The following is a 20,667-nucleotide window of genomic DNA, read 5'->3' on the forward strand; positions in this document are numbered from 1 at the left end:
AATTCTCTAACACTGCAATTATGGTATTCAATCCACTCATAATTCTATTATAAAGTCCTGCAAACAAATATATCAAAAACAATAATACTTATAACAACCTATTAAGATATAAACAATATGAAAATTTGTAAATCGAGAATATAAAATCAAAATGTGGGGGAATGAAGTTAAAGTGTAGAGTTTTTGTGTTTGTTTCTATTATTTTCTTTCTGATACAAAAAAAGTTTTCATCTCTTTAAAATAACTTATATCCATAAAAATTTTTGGTAAGGCTCATGGTAAGTAAAATGTAAAACCTGTAATAAGTTCACTAAAAATAAAAGGCAACTAATGAAACATACTAACAGAAAAACAAATCATTTAACCAAAGGAAGACTTTAAGAAAAGAAGATAAAAATTACAAAACAACCAAAAATCAATCAGCAAAATAGCAATAATAATTCCTTACTTATCAATAATAATATTGAATTCAAATTTACTCAATTCTTCAATTAAAAGGCATAAAATGGCTGAATGGATGGGAAAAAAAAACAAAACAAAAAATGAAGACCCAAATATGTGATGCCTACAAAAAACCCACTTCATTTATGAAGAAACACGTAAACTAAAATTGAAGGTGTGGGAAAGATATTCCATCTAATGAGGCTATGCCAAGCTACAAAGCTTCTGCACAGCAAAGGAAATAATCAAAAAAGTGAAGAGCCAACCCACAGAATGAGAAAAAATTATTGCTAACTAGACATCTGACAAGGGATGAATAACCAGAACATATAAAAGACTCAAAAAACTCAATAGCAAAATACAAAACAAACAAAATCCTCCAAATAATTGAATTGAAAAATAGGCAACAGATCTGAATAGACATTTCTCCAACGAATACATACAGGTGAGTAGCATGTATATGAACAAATGCTTGGCATCACTAATCATCAGAGAAATGCAAATCAAAACCACAATATTATATCATCTCAATTCAGTTACAATGGCTTTTATCAAAAAGACAGGGAATAACAGATGCTGGTGAGGATGTGAAAAAAGAGGAACCCTCATCCACCGTTGGTGGAAATGTAAATTAGTACAGCCACAATGGAAAACTTACAGAGATTTCTCAAAAAACAAAAAATGGAGCTGCCATGTGATCCAGCAATTCCAATGTTGGATATATAAATCCAAAAGAAAGGAAATCAATATATCAAATAGATATTTGCATTCTCATGTTTATTGCAACAATAGCCAAAAATATAGAATCAATCTAAGTGTCCATCAACAGATGAATGAATAAAGTACCTGTGGTATATATACATAAGGGAATATTATTTGGCCATAAAAAGAATGAAATCCCGTCATAAGAAGCAATTGGGATGGAACTGGATGTATCATGTTAAGTGAAATAAGCCAAGCACAGAAAAATAAATATCACATATTTTAACTCATGTGGGAGCTAAAAAAGTGGACTTCATGATTACCAGAGGCCATGAAGCGTAGGAGGAAGGGAGAGATGAAAAGAGGTTGATTAATGGGTACAAACACACAGTTCGATAGAAGTAGTAAGACCTGGTGTTTGATAGATCAGTAGGGTGACTACAATTTATAATAATTAACTGACTATTTCAAAATAGCTAGACGAGAGTAATTTGAATGTTTTTAGCATTAAGAAAAGACAAATATTTAAAGTAATCTATATCCCAATTACACTGATTTGATCTTTAAAAATTATATGAATGTAGTAAATTATCATGCATACCCTGAAAATGTGTACAATTACTATGAATTAATAAAAAATTAAGGGTTAAATCTAAAAAAAATTGCCTTTATTTGCACCTATAATAATTGTTTCCTTAAAACATCATAGGGAATCTATAAAACAACTATTAGATATAGTAAATAAAATTAACAGGTCATAGAAAACAAATATATAAACATATATTTTATGTCTATAGACTAGCAGTGAACCATTAGAAAATGCAATTTGAAAATCTACTATAGCATCATTAAAGGTATAACAATGATTCAGAAACAAGAGTTTCTTGGTGTATCAATATGATAGAATTTTACCAATTGCCTTTGTCTCTAGTTCTGTAACAAACATTTGATGACAAGTGTATTAATTTTATTTATCCAAACCATAAATTTTGTTTGTTTTTGTTCTGTCTATGAAAGCAAATAAGATTTGAGTAAAATATAAAAAATCTATTTACACGAGTGTCAAGAAACAAAATTATTAAGAATAGAATTATCAAAAAAAGGCCAAGGCTTCTTCAGTGAAAATTATATAATATTGCTTAGCAAAATTAAAGAGGACTTAAACAAATGTAGGTGTATACCATACGGATCCAAAGACTTCAATTCTTTAGATATGAATTATCTCCAAATTGATCTTTAGACTCTAAGAAATCTAAATTCAAATACCAGGAGCTTGGTTTTTAGACATTAATAAACTGACTGTAAAATTTCTATGAGAATGAAAAAAACATTAAATGGCTATACAAACTTTGATAAACAATAGCAAATTGGTAAGTCATATTATTTAACTTAAAGATTTATTATAAAGGTCAATTTATTATTGACAGGGTCCCAAAACAGATAAATGAAAAATGAATACACACAAATATACCACATTCACACACAGATGAACACGCAAATATATATAATGTCTTCAAATACTGTGTTTTCTTCTAATGATGTTCAGAGATACCCAATATCTGTAGCCTCTTCTCAAATACAATAAAATCTTCAGCTTGCTTTTTCCCCTTGATCTAGCTTCTTTTCTTCCACTACACCAATCTCTTAATACTTTCCTGGAATTTCATTTCTTAATAATTCTAATAGTTTGAAAACTTTGAAAAGTATTTTAAAAATATGGCACTGAAATAATGAACATGAAAAAACTGACTTCATAAAAGATAAAAATAAAACATTTGTTCTTTAAAAGTCACTATTACTAAAATCAAAAGATGCTCCAAAGACTAGAAGAATATATTTGGAGAAATTGTCTTATAATTGATCATAAACTCAAATGTAAAGCTAAAAAAATTTCTCTCTCCTTTTATGCATCTTGATATCAACTTGCTTGAAAGATGTGTTTGCATTAGTAACATTATTCTAAAGGTAGGAATTACATAAGTTCTTTTCAAAGCCAGGCAACAAAATAATCTGATATGCAACATAAAAGCAGTCAGAACCAGTCAGAAAACCAGTCAGAATTCTAAATTTGGGGGACCAGTAGAAAGACTTGTGAATGAAAAGCCAGTTTTGCTGATGGAGTATCTCTAGTCTTTTAATGCACCTTGAAACAACTTATCTCACAAATGCAAAATCACTTATAATTTATCATGCTAGTTTACAAATTGGCATTTCATAGAACTGAATACAGCCAAAGCACTTGTTATAATCACCTTTGGATTATAAGATTTTAATTTAAGTTTTCAAAATGTTATTTTATATCCGACCAACCCTAGATTTTGTATTCTCAATTAAATCACTGCCATGTGATGCAGAATAAAATTCTCTCTCTCTCTTCCTCTATCTTTCTCTCTCTCACACGCGCACACACACAAACATACATCACTGTGTATGCTGTAGGAATTTAAATCAAATTATAGACACTTCAGCCAACATTGTGACAACTACTTTGCCTAAAGATTCATATGGGGCCAGGCATGGTGACTTACATTTGTAATTCTAGCACTCTGTGACGTGGCCCGATTACAGGACAGGGGATGACACAGAACATAAAATAACGACACAGACACACATGGACATGACAGTGACTCGAGTGACCAATGCACCGGTCGCTTTATTTTTATACCCCCCAGACTCAAAGTTAGTTCCTTGTACGTGAGCATCTGAGCATAGCAGTGATATCAGTCAATTCCGGAGTTGTTTCAAAAGGGAACAATTTCCCATGGTCTCAGACCTCAAAATGGTTACTAAAGTTAAGGTGCCGAACAGAGCTCAAAAGCCAAGGCCGAGATAGGCAACAAAAAACAATCCAGCCATTTGAAGTGCTTCTTGGTCTCAATCCCAGGCGGCAGCTCGTCCCTGGCCCCCACGACTGTGCCTGTTTTAGGTCGCCCCCCTCCATGGGGAGTCTTACCCGTCATTGACTACCAACCATCAATTGGGGGCCAGTTCTTGGGAGAGTTCTTCTTGTTCTTGTTCTCATGGCCTCCAGACTCCCACCACAGGAGCCCTCCATGTGGGAGTTGGGAGCATTTGATTATAGGCAACAACTCAGGCCTCTTATGAAGTCACAAGGCAGTAAGAAAATGTCTGAAGAAAATGCTGACTACTGCTGTGTCAGGCAGCACACGTACATTACAGGCTGTAGTGAATGATTAGTATAAAGCATAACACCAGAATCAGCCCCCAACACTCTGGGTGGCCGAGGCGGGAGGATCACTTACATTCAGGAGTTCCAGACCAGCCTCAGCAAGAGCGAGTCCTGTCTCTATTAAAAATAGAAAAATTAGCCAGGCGTCATGGCACACTCCTGTAGTTCCAGCTACTCAGGATGCTGAGGCAGGAGGATCATTTGAGCCCAAGAGTTTGAAGTTGCAGTGAGCTATAATGATGCCACTGCACTCTACACAGGGCAATAGAGCAAAGAAAAAAGAAAAGAAAAGAAAAGAAAAGAAAGGAAAAGGAAAGGAAAGGAAAGAAAAGAAAAGAAAAGAAAAGAAAAGAAAAGAAAAGAAAAGAAAAGAAAAGAAAAGAAAAGAAGAAAAGAAAAGATTTATAGATTCATATGGCATCTTCTCTGACCTAAGGTAAATCACATTCAAGGAAAGGAAATGATACAATTTCCAAGTTGCTATTGTGCTCTATTTGTGTGTGTGTGTGTGTGTGTGTGTGTGTGTGTGTGTGAGAGAGAGAGAGAGAGAGAGAGAGACAGACAGACAGACAGACAGACAGAGTGTGTGTGAAAGGGAGATATATAATTGTTTTTTCTATCTACACAAAAATTTTTCTTCTACACAAAATACAGTCAATCCTCATTTTTTGCAAGTTCCTTATTTGCAAATTTACCTACTTGCTAAAATTTGCTTGTAATCCCCAAGTTAAAACTTGTGATGCTTTTGCGGTGGCTCACAGACATGTGCAAAGCAAGAGAAAATGTGAGTCTCCCCACATGAATGTTCTCAGCTGAGGTCAAACAAGGTGACACTCTGTCTTCTTGTTTCAGCCCTTCTACAGGGATGTCCAGAAGGTAGCCTAGTAGGGAACAGTACAATGTAAGAAGCTTTGGTTCTGAGGCAGCTGGTCAGGGTTTGAATCCTAACTCTGACAGCTATTTGTGGGGCAGCCTCAGGCAAGTCACTTAACACTCTGAACCTCATTTTCTCTTTTGTAAAATATAGAAAATAGAATTTAACAGAATGAGGTTTTTTTATTAATCATAATATATGTAGCATACTATATATTCTCACCCCGTCACCAGAGCAATTATTTAGTATTTACTAATTCAATGTTTGTGGTGTTAAGGGGAAAATACCAAACTCTAAAATAATTTAAAGGTTTATCCTGAGCTGAATGTGTGTGAACAGCCTGAAGCCCATGGCCTCAAGAGGCTCTAAGAAAATATGCCCATGATAGCTCGGTTACAGCTTGGTTATATAGAGTTATGGAGACAATAATTACTCATAAGACCCTAAATCAATATGTGGAGGGGGTACATTGGTTTGGCCTGTAAAGGTGGGACATCTCAAAGGTGGGGGGTGGAGGGTAGCCTACCGGTTATAGGTGGGTTTAAAGGTTCTTTCATTTGTAATTGGTAATTGTAATTGGTTAAGAATTGTAATTGTTTATAGCAGCACAATTCATAATTGCAAGGCTGTGGAAACAGCCCAAGTGCCCATCAATCCAAGAGTGGATTAATAAAATGTGGTATATGTATACCATGGAGTACTGTTCAGCTCTAAGAAACAATGGTGATATAGCACATCTTGTATTTTCCTGGTTAGAGCTGGAACCCATACTATTAAGTATCCCAAGAATGGAAAAACAAGGAGCACATATACTCACCAGCAATCTGGTATTAACTGAGCAGCACCTAAGTGGACACATAGGAACTACAGTAATAGGGTATTGGGCAGGTGGGAGGGGGGAGAGGGGCTGGTGTATACATACATAATGAGTGAGATGTGCACCATCTGGGGGATGGTCATGCTGGAAACTCAGACTAGTGGGGGGGAGGAGGGAAAGGGCATTTTTTGAAACATTAAAATTTGTACCCCCATAATATGCCGAAATTAAAAAAAAAAAAGAAATGAAGCTTTGTTTAAAGTCTTGGAATATTTTACATTAAAATAAGGGTGTCTATTAATCAGAGACAACCCACTGGACATTGAAGCTCAAGTGTGTGGTTTAACCTTTGCCTTGCATACTCTTAGGCCTGTTAATGATTTAGCATCTTATTGTTACATATGATATCTCCAAGAAGGTAGGGAGCATGACAAGGTGTGTCAGATCTCTCTTCTCATGGCCAGCAACTCAGCTTTAGGGTTTTTCTGGGGTCTCTTGGCCAAGAAGAGGTCCATTCAGTCAGTTGGAGGGCTTAAAATTTTATTTTAGTTCTGAGTGGCAACTTATTATAGAACATCACAGCTGTGAACCAGAAGAATCAACTGCAAATATGCACAATCGAGTTTCTCAAATATTTTGTCTTCAAAGTAAACTTCTTTTAGAATATAAACAAAGAAGCAAGAAAAAAAGCACAGCCAAATAATCTTCAGTTACTTTCCTGTAATCTATTGAAGACACTCATTTGAAAAGGCAGTCAGTTCTTTTTATTTCCAAGGCTTAGGTTTTAAGTATCAGTCTGTCCAATAATACAGAAGGAGAGGAAACAAACAAAACTCCTCTCTTTCTTGAGACCTTATTTTTCAGCTTCCATTCCTAGATACATTAGAGGAAGAAAGAGTCTATCTCTGTTTATCTTCAAAGTTAATGGCTATTACTTGTTGACAGTTTTAACAGATTCACTTAGAAGAGCCTGACTAGATTGCTCTGTGACAGTATCAGCAGGCATTCTCACCCCCAGCTCAAGCAATCTATAAACCCAGCAGGAGAGATCATGATAAAATCAGTTGTGAAACTCATACAGTGGGTGAAATAGGTAGTAAGTCTGCATTTTTCATGAGTTTTGAGGGGGGAAAATGGCATAGCAGTTAATCACAGCATGGTAACTTTAAAATGACTTGCTGATGAGTTCTCAGAAAAAGGCCCTAGTAAACCATTGAAGAGTATGGAAAAACTATTTGCTAAGCATAATTTAGCATGTTTTCTGCATAGGCCATCTGTAAAGTATGATGTTAATTCATTAGAATTCTTAAGAAAGTTCTAGATTCTTTTCTTTCCTTGTAAACTTCATTGAGTTGGTAGGGAAATTGTTCAGTAATCTCAGTTATATAGGCAGCATTGGAGAAGGAAATTTATTCCCTTGAATCTCTTTTACTTTTTCCCTATTGGAAAAAAAAACAACCTAATTTTCTCTGTCCCTCAGCCTAAACATTTCAGGCATTGTGGTTGGAATGAAATTTCACCCTAAGAATATTTGAATTTTTCTTCCATTGTGAACTCATCTTGTCCCCCTACCCTAACTTTCTTATTCTCCCATGCCTATTTCCACCGTTTTCTTTCATTCATCCATCTTTATTTCTTCAATTTTGTATTCTTGAGATAAATCGCAGATAACCTTTGTCAAGTTAAGAAGTATAATTCTCAATTAGAAAAGATGGTTGAGACACACAACACCATTCCTCAACTCCTTCTACTGAGAAAACAAAAGAAATGAGTGATTTTTAAAACCAAAACAGCTTGGAAGACATGACCACATAGAAACTAACCTGTCTAACTTTGTCATTGAAAGATCATGCTCAATTCTTTTGTTATTATTGTTTTTAATTTAAGTATAATTTTCAAAAACTTAAAACGTTAACATATGTCAAAGAGTTCATTTAATTCATTAAGTAACTAGGGAACTAAGGCAATTCCAAGATCACTCAAAGGCTCAGAAATTTGGGGACAATATTCAAAAAGAGTATTAGATTAAGATGACTAGTTTAAATGCAAGCTGGTTAAAGCCCTGCATAGCAATAAACCCTCTTGGGAGTTATTTTACTAATACAATTCATTTTATTTGGTTCCCAAACTATATACTAATTTGTAAGTTCACTGAGTCTATGGCCTTCCTTAAGAGCAAATATCAAAATCAAACAATAATATATCTCCTAGAAAATTAAATAGTCCCTGTTAAGCTTGGATCATTGAAGCAATGCTCCAGTGTGATATTGGAAAATGTTCAGCCATCCTCTGGCTTTGTTTAAAATGCTGCATAATTTTTTATTAGTTTTTCATTACATATCTATTTCATAGTAATTATGGAGTTTAGATAGGATATTGGTTAATGTATACATATATATTTAAAAATATCTATTTAGAATTTAAAATATTTGCAAGTATATATAAACTTTATAATTTCATTTTGCCTACCATATGAGAAAATGTGTGTATGTGAGTGCATTTTGTATTGCTATAGCAGTATACCAAAGGTTGGGAATTTGTAGAAAATAAATTTATTTCTTACAGTTCTGGAGGCTGGGAATTCCAAAGTGGAAAGGGCCTGGATCTGGAGAGGGCCTTATTGTTGTGTCATCCCATGCAGAAGGCAGAAAAGCAAGAGAAGAAGACAGCAAGAGGGGGCTGAGTGTGATTTTATAACAACTCACTCTTGCAATAACTCACCCACTCTCATGATAAAGATATTAATCAACTCATGAGGGCAGCGCCCTCATGATCTGATCACCTTTTATTAGGACCCACTTCTCAACAAGGTTGCCTTGGCGATTCAATTTCCAACATATGAACTTTGGGGGACATGTTCAAACCATAGTGGAGTGCTAAGTCACCATTTAACCCATGTTTCTGTGGTAAAATAACTTACTTTGATAAAAAATAATGCCATTATCTTGCGCTTTCTGTTCATTTTTAAACTAACTCTTTGGGCATGATCTTTTAAAGTATTAAATCATATAAACATAGAGAAGATGGAAAATCTGACGTAATTATATATTATTCTCTTACTTTTCAGATGTTGAAATGTAGACCCCATGTTTAAGTATTAATAGTTTCTTCAGGTCACAGAGCTAGTCTAATAACAGCATGACTAAAGTCTACAGTTCACTTTTAAAATACTTTGTTCGTTCAGCTATGACAAACTTGAATCTGATTCACAGGTTTAGGTTCCAGACTTTAGCTAACTAAATTTCTATATTCCCCGCGTACAATCATCTTATGGATACCAATTTGAAAGTAGAATTTTCTTTAAAAAAAACAAATTTACAATTAAATTTTTGAGATAATCTTAATTTTATTACATTTTTCAAAAACATACTATGCTTTATAAAATATGCTCAAATTGTGTGGTTTTCTGAAACAAATTTTGATGATACATGAAAATGTAGAGAAATATTAAATTCAATAAAAAATCAGAATATAATTTATTTCAAATCATTCTCCTTTATACATACTCTATAATTTAACTATGTTTTTTAGTGAATGAACTAAATTCTGAGATATAAAACATTTTCCAGATAATATTACAATAATAATATTTTGATTCAATTTTGGCCACTGGTTAATTGGTAATGAATTACTGATATCTTTTTCACTGAATCTTATATTTTATGTTGAAAGGAGTATGGAGTAAAGTAGGAAGCTGAAGACATAAATTCAAATCCTTCTCAGATGCTGGGGCTTGGTATATAAATGTTTGGACAAGTTATTCAATTTTTCCAGACCACAATTACTTTATCAATAAAATCAAAGAGTTGGATTAAAGTATATTTAATTCCGTTTAAAACTAATATTGTATGAATTCCATAAGTGTTGCTAAAAGAATAGTACTACATGGTTCACTTGCTTGGAATTCATTCAGGCAAAAAAAAAGCAGTATCATTTTATTAAACTTGATGAAGCACCAATGATCAGCATCAGCTTCAAACCACCCACAGATATTATAATTGCCTTGGCAGTCTTAGCCAATTAATATCACATTTTTACAAAATTAAAGTATTTAAACTGTACTTCATGCGGAGGACTGTTAAAATCACAGCCCATTTTATTTTTAACAGTTACCAAAGGAAACTTTTACAACTGACTATAGAAATAAAAGTAACTTAATTAACATAGTATTTATTTCATTTCATTTCACTCAGGAGCATTATACTACAGTCATCTCTACTCAAGCTGCCCTATCCCCTTGAAACTTAAAATAAAATTGATTCAAACTTCCATCCAAGTATTTTGGGAAATGAAACACACTGATGAATTATCTCCAGAGTCTTGCTATAAGAATGTGAAGAATTATCTCCAGAGTCTTGCTATAAGAATGTGAAGGAACATGGTATATCTAGTTTAAGATTCCTCCATCTACTGAATTTAGTCTCTTTGTAATACTTCATTTCTTTCAGTTATTTCATGCTTTACAGACTGCATTTAAGTTAACTAAAAATTTTGGGCATCAGTATGGGAATACTCTATAATGAGTTATAGGTGACCATTAAAATATATTAATCCTTCCTCTTTAAAGTCTTTGGCTATGATCCTTAGGGGTGGATTTTTACCAAATGATTCATTATTGAGCTTCCTCATTCCAATTTGATGTTTTCTCTTCTTTTGCTAGCTCACTTTCAACCTGCTGTTCATTTCTGATGTTCATCAAGAATTTTTTTTTTCAAATACAAAATGTCAAATTATCTCTTGAAGAAACATAGCTTCTTCCAGTGCTCAGATAGTAAACTAATAACTCTTTGTCTCGATGAAACATCATTCTATCTGTGTATATAATTATTTAGAGTACATTTTCTAAAAGATTCAACATGGATTAGAAAATATATATATAGAAAAAATTATAATAAGAAAATTAGATGAGAAAACTATGATGTGTGAAGTGTTGGCATAAAAATAGTCTATTTTTCATAACTAAATAATTAGGGAATAACTTTCTGATAAAAAAGATATTAAATGTTATATAAAATTCTGCTTACCAATGCTAATTAAGTAAGTAATATTTGTGATATGAATCAATGCTTTCAAAATTATAAAACCATGCATTTTAGTAGATTTATAATAGAAATAGAGTAACAGTCTTCATTGTTTTTGCATTTCTAACCTCCAAAAGTATTTTGAGAAACCATTTATACACCTGTACAGTTTTAAGATGCCACTTAAAATTTATTAGTTTAAATAATTGAAAGGTAGTAATTTCTAAAATATTATAAACATTGACACTTTAAAATAAAATTGTTATATTACTTTGGGAATATATTTAAAATATAACATTTAATACATGCCATCACCCACTTAGGAAAACAAAACAAGACGCATGAACATGAAGCTGCTGGGAGTTTTCTAGAGATATGGAGCAAAACTCAATGGTAGACTAATGTAGATTTATCTCGAGAGTTCTCCTCTGTGCATTCTCAAGACACAGGCCAGCCTGATGCATTTTCCTGATGAATGATCAGGCAGTGTATCTTGTGGTCAAGTAGAAAAGTAATTTCATTTAGTCCCATTCTTCTTGTGCTAAATCTGAAGTTATGTTTATTCTTGTTATGACTTACTTTGAGATATCATCATTTATCATGACCATAACTGTATCATCTATATGTTTTCAATGATTAAGATCTCTTTAGATTGATTACAAAAAGGTTTTGCTGTACTGAAACCAGATCTATGACATAATCTGTTATCACATACTGTTAAAATACCAAAGTGTAGTATTTATTTTCTGATTTTATTATTCAAATCATTATAAGAATTCATTAAATCAATGTATGGAATATTAGAAATATTTTTATAGTCATTAATTTATATAGAATTCATATAAAAATAGAATAACAATGGACAAGATAAAAATAGCAGTAGCCTCAAGTGATTTGTGGCAAAATTAATTTAAGATATATCTGACAAAAGTTGAGAGATATTACAAGATAATTTTAAGAATGTTGAAAGTTATAATGCTCAAGGCACTAATATCACTAAGAAAATATCACTAAGAATTTTTCTTAGCAAATGGCTACATTATCATAATATGGTATCGTGCAAAATCTGTCAACTAAAAATTATTTTCCTTAGAGAAATACATATTGGACTAGTTACTTAATCTTCCTCAAGATTCTTTCTCTTTCTGTGAAATAGAAATAATACCTCTATTACCTGGACCTTGTTTGACTAAAATGAGATATCTTATATAATACAACTAAAAGAGGATCCGACCCATTAAACCTTCAAAATTCTCTCTCTCACATCTACACAGACAAAAAAAATCAGCAACCCCCTTCCACATATCAAATGACGAGGTGTAAGGCAGATTTGAAGAGTTCAATTATTTTAAATTGATACCAATTAAGTGAAAATGATATTTAAAAAAAAAACCTCTTTTCCAGATGAGTTTAAAAAACGAGTTTTTTAAAACTATTTTTAAAAAACAACATAGTTGAATATTTTTTTAAAGTATGGGCAATGATACGCAAAGAGCCATTGAAGGAAAGCTAGAATAGCATTGTCCAAAGGAAATATGAGCCACAAATGCTATTCATTTATGTAAATTTAAATAATCTAGCAGCCATATTAAAAGTAAAAAAAAGTAAAATTAATTTTAATATGCTTGATTGAATCCAATATATTAAAATAATTTTATTACCTTATTATTGAGATATTTTACATTATTCTCTTTTTCATTGTCTTTTAAAGTCCATATGTTCTTTATACTCTGAAGTTGAACCAGTCAAATTTCAAATGCTCAATTGCTACATTCATTATTGTGTAGGACAGCTCAGCTTTAAAAAGTGAACTTGAGTCATAAAAACTAATTACAAAAGTAAGAAACAGTTATTAATCTGCCAGCAAAAGTTAGCAAGACAACAATAAAATGTGAATGTTTTAAGATTGAAAAATATTTGAAACAGCTTTTGTGGGTAATCACAAGTGCAAAGTATAATTACTTTAAATTACACTGTAGATGCTTTTAATAAAAGTATCAAATGTATTTTTAACCAAAATGAAAATTAAATATATAAACATTATTTGAATGAATTTATAGTAATAATTTTAAAATTTCTAATTAACATGTATTAATATATTGTGAGGAAATTTAGCAAAGTATAGGGCCAAATAGAACAGTTAAGCAATCATTTCTATCACAAAAGACAAGAGAAGAAATAAAACATTAGGTGGTAAATTTATTTCTGAATACACCTTCAGGAATGTTATTTGGCAATTTATAAATCTATTAAAGTAGAATTGCTAGTAATGGTGTGAAATAAATTCAGTTTATTCCATAAAGTAGAATGAATTAGTTTATTTCATGGTCATTTTAGGTGTGCCATAAAGATAATGAAAACATAAATTTTATTATTCAGTCAGAAATCACTTTTATTACTTTTGATTGATAGTGACTATAACTATCAAATTCTGTAGTCTGATGGCTAGTATTCTAAAATTTGCTCTGTGCCAGTCTTTGTAATATAATTACACTAGGTGCAATTTAAATTTTATCCTTTTATTTTTTTTACAAAGTTGCAAGGTGAAATCAATATTTTTAGGACCAAGCAGAAATTGAAAACAGCATATTAGTGTATAAATGTGCAAATTAGAATGTTTTGATGTGAACTATATATTGAGATCTGGACTGAAACACGACAAGACTAGAATATTTTGAAGTTTAACTATGGTCCACTGTATGAGCTGACTTTATTTCTTCTCCTTCCTGGCTAGACATTGTTTTCTGTAATTAGTATTTATGACATTTTATAAATCTGGAAACAGCCAACTATTCCTTGCTTACTCTTTCTGATAAGGCATTTCTATCGAAGATTTTATCTCTTAAACAAATAATTTTCAGAAATATATCAGATACTGACTCATGTGCCTGGGTGGATGTGATGAATAGGACAGAGAGGAAAAATGGAACATAGTGATTTCTAAGGAAGGCAGGTGGAGAAGTGGGCAGATGTGGGCAGTATGGCAAAGCTATGCTTGCTCTTTTACTAGGGAACATACAGGAAAAGCATCTACACAAACAAGATGGGTTAGAGAAGGATCCCTAAAGGAAATGGGAATAATCTTCTTGGCCGATAGTATAAAAGTTAACACAAAAATTAAAGAAAGGAGTTGAGAGAATGAAAGTTCTGTAAAAGGGTTGTTGAATTAATTTCACGTTCAAAGATGCAATGGTAAACATATAGTAAAATAAGTCCTAAGTAGGTGTTAGAAAATACCCTATGGATACTAAGTCTTCAAAAAACCCATGTAAGAAAGGGAAAGTGTCTCAGTACCTTTGGATTGCTACCGCAAAGCGCCATAGGCTGGGTGGCTTATAAACAATAGAAACGTATTTCTCCCCATTCTGGAGGCAAGAAGTCAGAAATCAGGGGTCCAGCAGGGTTGGGTTCTGGTGAGGTCCCTCTTCAGTTTGCAGATTGCCATCTTCCAGTATCTTTGCACGGTGAAAGAGAACTAGAAAACTCTCTGGGGTTTCTTTCATAAAGGCACTAGTAAGATTGGATCCTTCATAACCTAATTACCTCCCAAAGCATCACTTCCTAGTATCTCATAGTGGTTAGGATTTCACCATATAAATGTTGGAAGGACACAAAAATGACATAATAGAAGCATATCTTTATATCAACTCAGATTTTGAAGGTTTTATGTCTTTTAATTAATGTCTATGGATATTTAATAATCAATAATTTACATAAACTAAATGTAAAAATCAGCTTGACTTTTGCAAATTATCAGTTTCTTTTTTCATTGTTTGTTTGTTTTATTTCAGCATATTACATGGGTACAAATGTTTTCATTGCATATATTGCCTTTGCCCCACCTGAGTCAGAGCTTCAAGCATGTCCATCCCCCAGACAATGTGCACCACATTTATTAGACGTGAGTGTACCCATCACCTTCTCTCTCTTCAGTTTCTTAAAAGCAGTAGGGAATACAACTTGTGCTAATCCATTGGCAAAATTCAACTGTACATAACTCATTGTAACCTGTTTATAAATGCTGATTATGATGTTTTAGACAGAGTTATTTTATTTTTTGTTTTGGTTTAATTTATTCTTTTTTAAATTTCAAATATTATGGGGGATACAAATGTTTTTGGCTACATGGGTCACTTTTGTGACCTTTTGTAATGCTTGAGTGAGGGTTAAAAGTATGCCTGTCACCCAGAGGGAACTGCAAATTAATACAAACCTCTATGGAGAGTCTTCAAAGAAGTAATTTATTCTTAAAAACAAGATTTCTAAGATATAAATAAGATTTCTAAGATATAAATCTTAATGAACAGGTAAATTTTTATCAAATCAACAACAAAAGTTACATAGGCAAATTATTTTTTTCCTGTTAATATTATTTCCCTCATATAGTTCAATATCATTCCAATATAAAAATCATTGAATTCTCTGGGTTTATTTTAGACAAAAGTACTGATATGAGTGTAGTCCAGATTCTTGTTTTAGATGCTGGACATAACCTCTCCTTAATCACTTTGTTTTCGTGTTTCTATGCAGTTTTAAGGTCTCTTTCATAGAACAAACATTATGATCTATCCTATAGTCCATGAAAGGAACTTCAAAATAATATATTGCTGTGGTCTTTTATTGCCTATAGTGGCATTTCTAAACTCTTTCTGATTACTGAATTCCTTTCACTCTAGAATATACTGTTTCAGATGAAGCCATTTAGCAAAAATAAAACATGTCAGCTCATCATTTTGGGAGGATATAACAACAAGTGATTTTATCTTCTTCTAATGATTTCGGTCAGAATGACTTCACTAGGGCTGTGGACATAGACACTTAAAAACCATGAATTAATCTGCCATCACTCACATTATATAAATTCAGGCAAGATTCTAGTTCTAATACTAGTCCCTAATCCAAAGTGCTGACATGAGTCAATTCTTTGTTTAAAACAAGCAAACAAAAAATAGTGAAAATATTTTTAATTAATGCGATTTCCTGAATATTTGGCTTCATTTTCTTAAATAAGCACCTTAGAATTGAGAGGCATTTGCATTTGTCACAAATCTGTGGCTCAGCAATCATGGTCATCCTATATTTCCTGAGTATAAATACTTAGCAATTTTGGTTATTCCTTTTATCTTCAATCTTAGGTAAAACACAAAAGATAATTAGATTAGTAGCATTACACTTTGAGAGTGAATTAAATTAAGAAAGATATTTTGAACACCTCGTGAGAAAGATTTTAAGTCCCAAGTAACATGACATGTAAACATCTCCTTGATTATATCCATTTATTCTGGATGTTAAATAAATTTAAGTTGCCAGATAAAATGCATCTGCAGGTCATTAATGAATTGAAAATTTCAGAATATTTCTTCAGCATCATCAATGTGTACAGTCTCATTTTGGTTATATAAGAAGTTCCGCAGACCTTCAAACATCATCTACTGCATTGGTAGTTCATGCGGTGTTTGAAAAGAAAATGGCAGTTAAAAATAAAATTATTTAAAATAATCTGAATCATCAAGCCAATTTCCTTTTCATGTTAAGTATAACTATTAAGTGAGTAAAATAAAAACTACTGTTAAAATGTTTAACTTAATTAAGAAAACTGTTTACTTCTTAAATATATACTTAATGAATTTTTACTTCTAATAATAATGGATCCGTTTTGCTTAGAGACACAAAGAAAGTTCCAAAGAAATGGAAAAGCAATTTTTTAAATACAACAACAAGCTAGGAAAATAGTTGGTTAACAAGTTGTTTGTTTCAGACACCATAGAGGATAAGGAGATAGAGGTAAGTCTGGATTACAGATCTATTTTTGCCCTGAGATTGTTCTTTGATCAAGAAGATGCAGTAGAGTCAAATGTACACTTTTGACAGGTTTAGGGGAGAAAAAGTTTCAGCCACAGAAGGGCTCAGTGCAAAATGATGGGTAGAGGTTTCAGAGAAGCCCTTGTCTTGTCGCTTGTGGAATGCACTGTAGTAGCACTGCCGGCTCTGAGCAGAAAAATGGCCATCTTGGCCTTCCCTGAGACACCTGTAGCACATGCCTGAGCCCAGCCCTTCCTGTGCTCCAGACCAGGACCTCTGTATAATGGAACATGGACCTCCCCAACCAGTGTAGGTGGCAGCTAGTGATGAACCAGATAAAGAAGGAAGAGAATGGACAGACAGGGTCATAAGGGAGCAGCAGTCAGGAGAATCCTTCCTGAGGAGTGAAGCAAATGGATAGATATGCTAGATGACACACCAAGTTTCCAGTCCATTGCTCCAACAGACTTCACAGAACACTAACTTAAAGATAATTTTTTTTAGGAATTTCAAGACTGTAACTGCAGATAATTGTACCTTAAATATAATCCTTTCTCTATGTGGTACCCTCTATGACTGTACTAGATGCATGCCCAGAATGACAGCTCTAGGAATAACATAGGTAAGGTCTTTATAGCAACTACTCAACTAGGCCTTTGTAGCACAAAAGCAGCTATGCACAGCCATTAATGAATGAACAAGGGTGTGTTCATTTTATTTACAAAAAAAAGGGCTGGACATGGCCTTAGGCTGCAGTTTGCCAAACCTTGGTATAGAGCACACCAAGTAAAGTTAAATATTTTGGAACAGTTTATAATGGAAATATCCTGGATCTCCAACTCTCCCCAGAGGCATTTTGTGGTATGGCTTTACGTCTCTGAGTTAGGTTTAGTTAATAGTTCCCTCCTATAAAATCCAGGTTATTATAGCAAGTCTATTAGTCCAGGAATGTCTGCTACAGAACATCAATAATATACTTGTTTCTTCGGGCATAAAACTGAATTTCTCTTTTAGCAGGGTTTAGATGGATTGACTGTGTATTTGTGTCTAGAGAATTCTGAAATAAGGCTGTATAAGGTCAGTTTCATACTCAGTAAATCTTGTACTGCAGGGCAGATGCAGAAAATTGAAGTAAAATTCATGAGAAAAGCATGAATTTGGATAACCAGGTTCAAAGTGTCAAGGATGCAATCACAGACAAGAGGTGGAACCAAGAGCCTGGAACCAGACAGACACTGCATTTCTTGGAAATGGGTTGAGGACAAAGGAATAGATTGGATAGTTACGACTTCCATTAAGTATGTCTTTATCAGTACAACTTAAAAAGAAAAACATTATATTTTCTTTTCAAGAGATGCTATACTGGGTCTGCAGAATTCTACAGTTATTATTATGAAATTACAATAACTCAGGTAAAGCTTTGACTAGTTTTAGTTTTTTTATGTTCTATAATAATAGAGAAAATATTATCATACTTGATAGTCTAATTGATTCAGTGCATACAAATTTATAGAATTTAGCTTCAATTTAGCCAATGAGAACTTATAGTAGAGAGTGGCAAATGATGAAAAAGTATTCCGTTTCTTTATGTAAACATCTTTCATCAGTAAATTCTGAATTAAGTATAATCACGTCAGATCAGTTATTCATAGAATAGTTCTTTGGATGTTTTTACTTTTGTAGTTTATGCATAGGAGATAACACCAGTATTTTTATAATTTAAAATAAGAATAAAATACTCCACCAAAGTGTGGGCCAAAGATGAGGGGCCTGGGTGAGGGAGAGAAGTCTGACTGAAGTTTATTCAGATTTACTAGTACAAAAAACAGTTCAGTTAACCATTTATGAGATGAGATAATGGGAATTTGGAGGGTCTGTTCTGGCCTTGTCAAAGATAAGTAAGGAGTCATCTGTAAGTCTATCTGTTAATAAATCACGTTGGGTGGGGTGGATCTTTGAATAGGCTGTTTATCAAAACACAAAAGATTTGGGGAAATTTCTTGACTATCACTGTGCAAATTCAACATTGTCACTAGAACCAATTAAATTTTATTATTTTAACATGAAAAGAACAAAAAGAATTTAAAAGATACTAACAGACCATTTTCAAAGAAGAAAGTTCAAATAGCAAATAAGTATGCAAAATATTTTCAGTCTCATTAGTTATTGGATAAATACGATTTTAAAAGTGAGGTAGTATTTTTCACCTATCATATTGGGTTAAATACAAAATCTAATAACCCTAATACAAATACAGACATTATCTATATTGATATTAAAATGTGTATATATATATAAAAACAATCAGGAATATATTTTATTTGCAACGATCTAATTCTAAAAATATTATAAAACGTTTGTTGCTATATTTATTTATTGAAATTTATTTGATTAAATATGATGGTTTATAGTTTAATATGCTATGCATAGTGCTGTTCATGGATTCATTTAAAATAGAAAATACTTGAACACTATCTATGATGAACATTAGAAAGGTTGAATAGTTTTTAGGGGATTCATATTATGCATCCATTAAAATGTTTATAAGAAATCCTTAGTGATATGAAAATATTCTTGCAACTAATGAAACTTAAAATTGACTATACCATGTGAGTTCAATTCTACAAAGAATATACAGCATAAGAAAATATAATAGAAGGAAGCAGGTGATGCCCATAAAGGGGAGTGGGAGATACTGTACTGTCAGCAAAATTTTTCAAAGATTTAGGAGCAGGCACAAGAGATGACTGGCAGCTTTTCGTAGTGGCATTTTGAACACTGTCTGGTGGACCTTCAGCAGATTATCTGATTCCAGAGGGTTGTGGACCTTGGATTGTTTTTGATTGACTGAGCTATTTTATAATTCTGAAGAACTAGAAGAATTGTAGAAAACCTGTAACAATGCAAATGTTACCTGCACATGGCCATGAAAATAATTTTTCTTCATTGAAATGCAAATGAATTTTGCTAAGTAGAGAATATAATTCTCTGCAAGTCAAATTCTTATTTGCCTTGAGTTATAATATTTTACTGATACTCAACATTAATCAGTGACTTAAGTAAACTTATTGAGATATGTTTATTTTATATTTACAAAGTCACAGTTTGATCATTTTGGAAATTATACACTTTCAATGCACTTAATAATCTTAGAAAAAATTTAGAATAAAAATTCTAAAAAGAATTTTCATGTGGGTTATAAATCTGTTAAAAAATAGAAAAACTAAAATGGTTCAATAGCAATACTTGTGTATACATGTTTATCTATGTTCTCAGCATCAGATCGTGAATAATTACTTAATATTGTGTTCAGAATTGGATCCTGAATAATAGAAATGAATTTATTATTCTTTGTAATTTTAATATGATGCTCATTTATGCTCATTTGCAAACTACTAAGTTTGCAAATATTCCATATATGTTCATTACTTTTAATCCTTCTATAAATACTTTGTATTTCAATTTAGCCATTTGTATTGAAATTAGATTATTGGTTTATATTACATACATACATAATGTGTACATTGAAACTTAAAACAGCAAGTTGTAATTCTGCCTATTGTAATTATAACAAAACTTAGATAATATACAATCTGATCCTACTTTCTTTTTGACATTTATAGGTTGAAACATTATTTAAATTGACTTGATGTTCTTTAAAAACTTATTCCAATTTTGAGATAATTGCCATGTGGTTTCATCTACTCAAATCTAACTCTATAAAATCATTTTAAGTAACAAACATAAAAATTTTAGTTAGTATCTAAATGCTAATTTAAAATATGTATATGAAGCTTCTATTGACAACTAGGCATATATT

General features: G+C 32.3%; 1 protein-coding gene across 1 annotated transcript in view; it reads left to right on the forward strand.

Annotated features, from left to right (window-relative positions):
- The window catches only part of EYS (EGF-like photoreceptor maintenance factor), a 1,642,296-nt gene that overhangs the window by 106,434 nt on the left and 1,515,195 nt on the right, over positions 1-20,667 (forward strand).

Source organism: Microcebus murinus, chromosome 5, assembly GCF_040939455.1.
Source record: "Microcebus murinus isolate Inina chromosome 5, M.murinus_Inina_mat1.0, whole genome shotgun sequence".
Lineage (NCBI taxonomy): Eukaryota > Metazoa > Chordata > Mammalia > Primates > Cheirogaleidae > Microcebus > Microcebus murinus.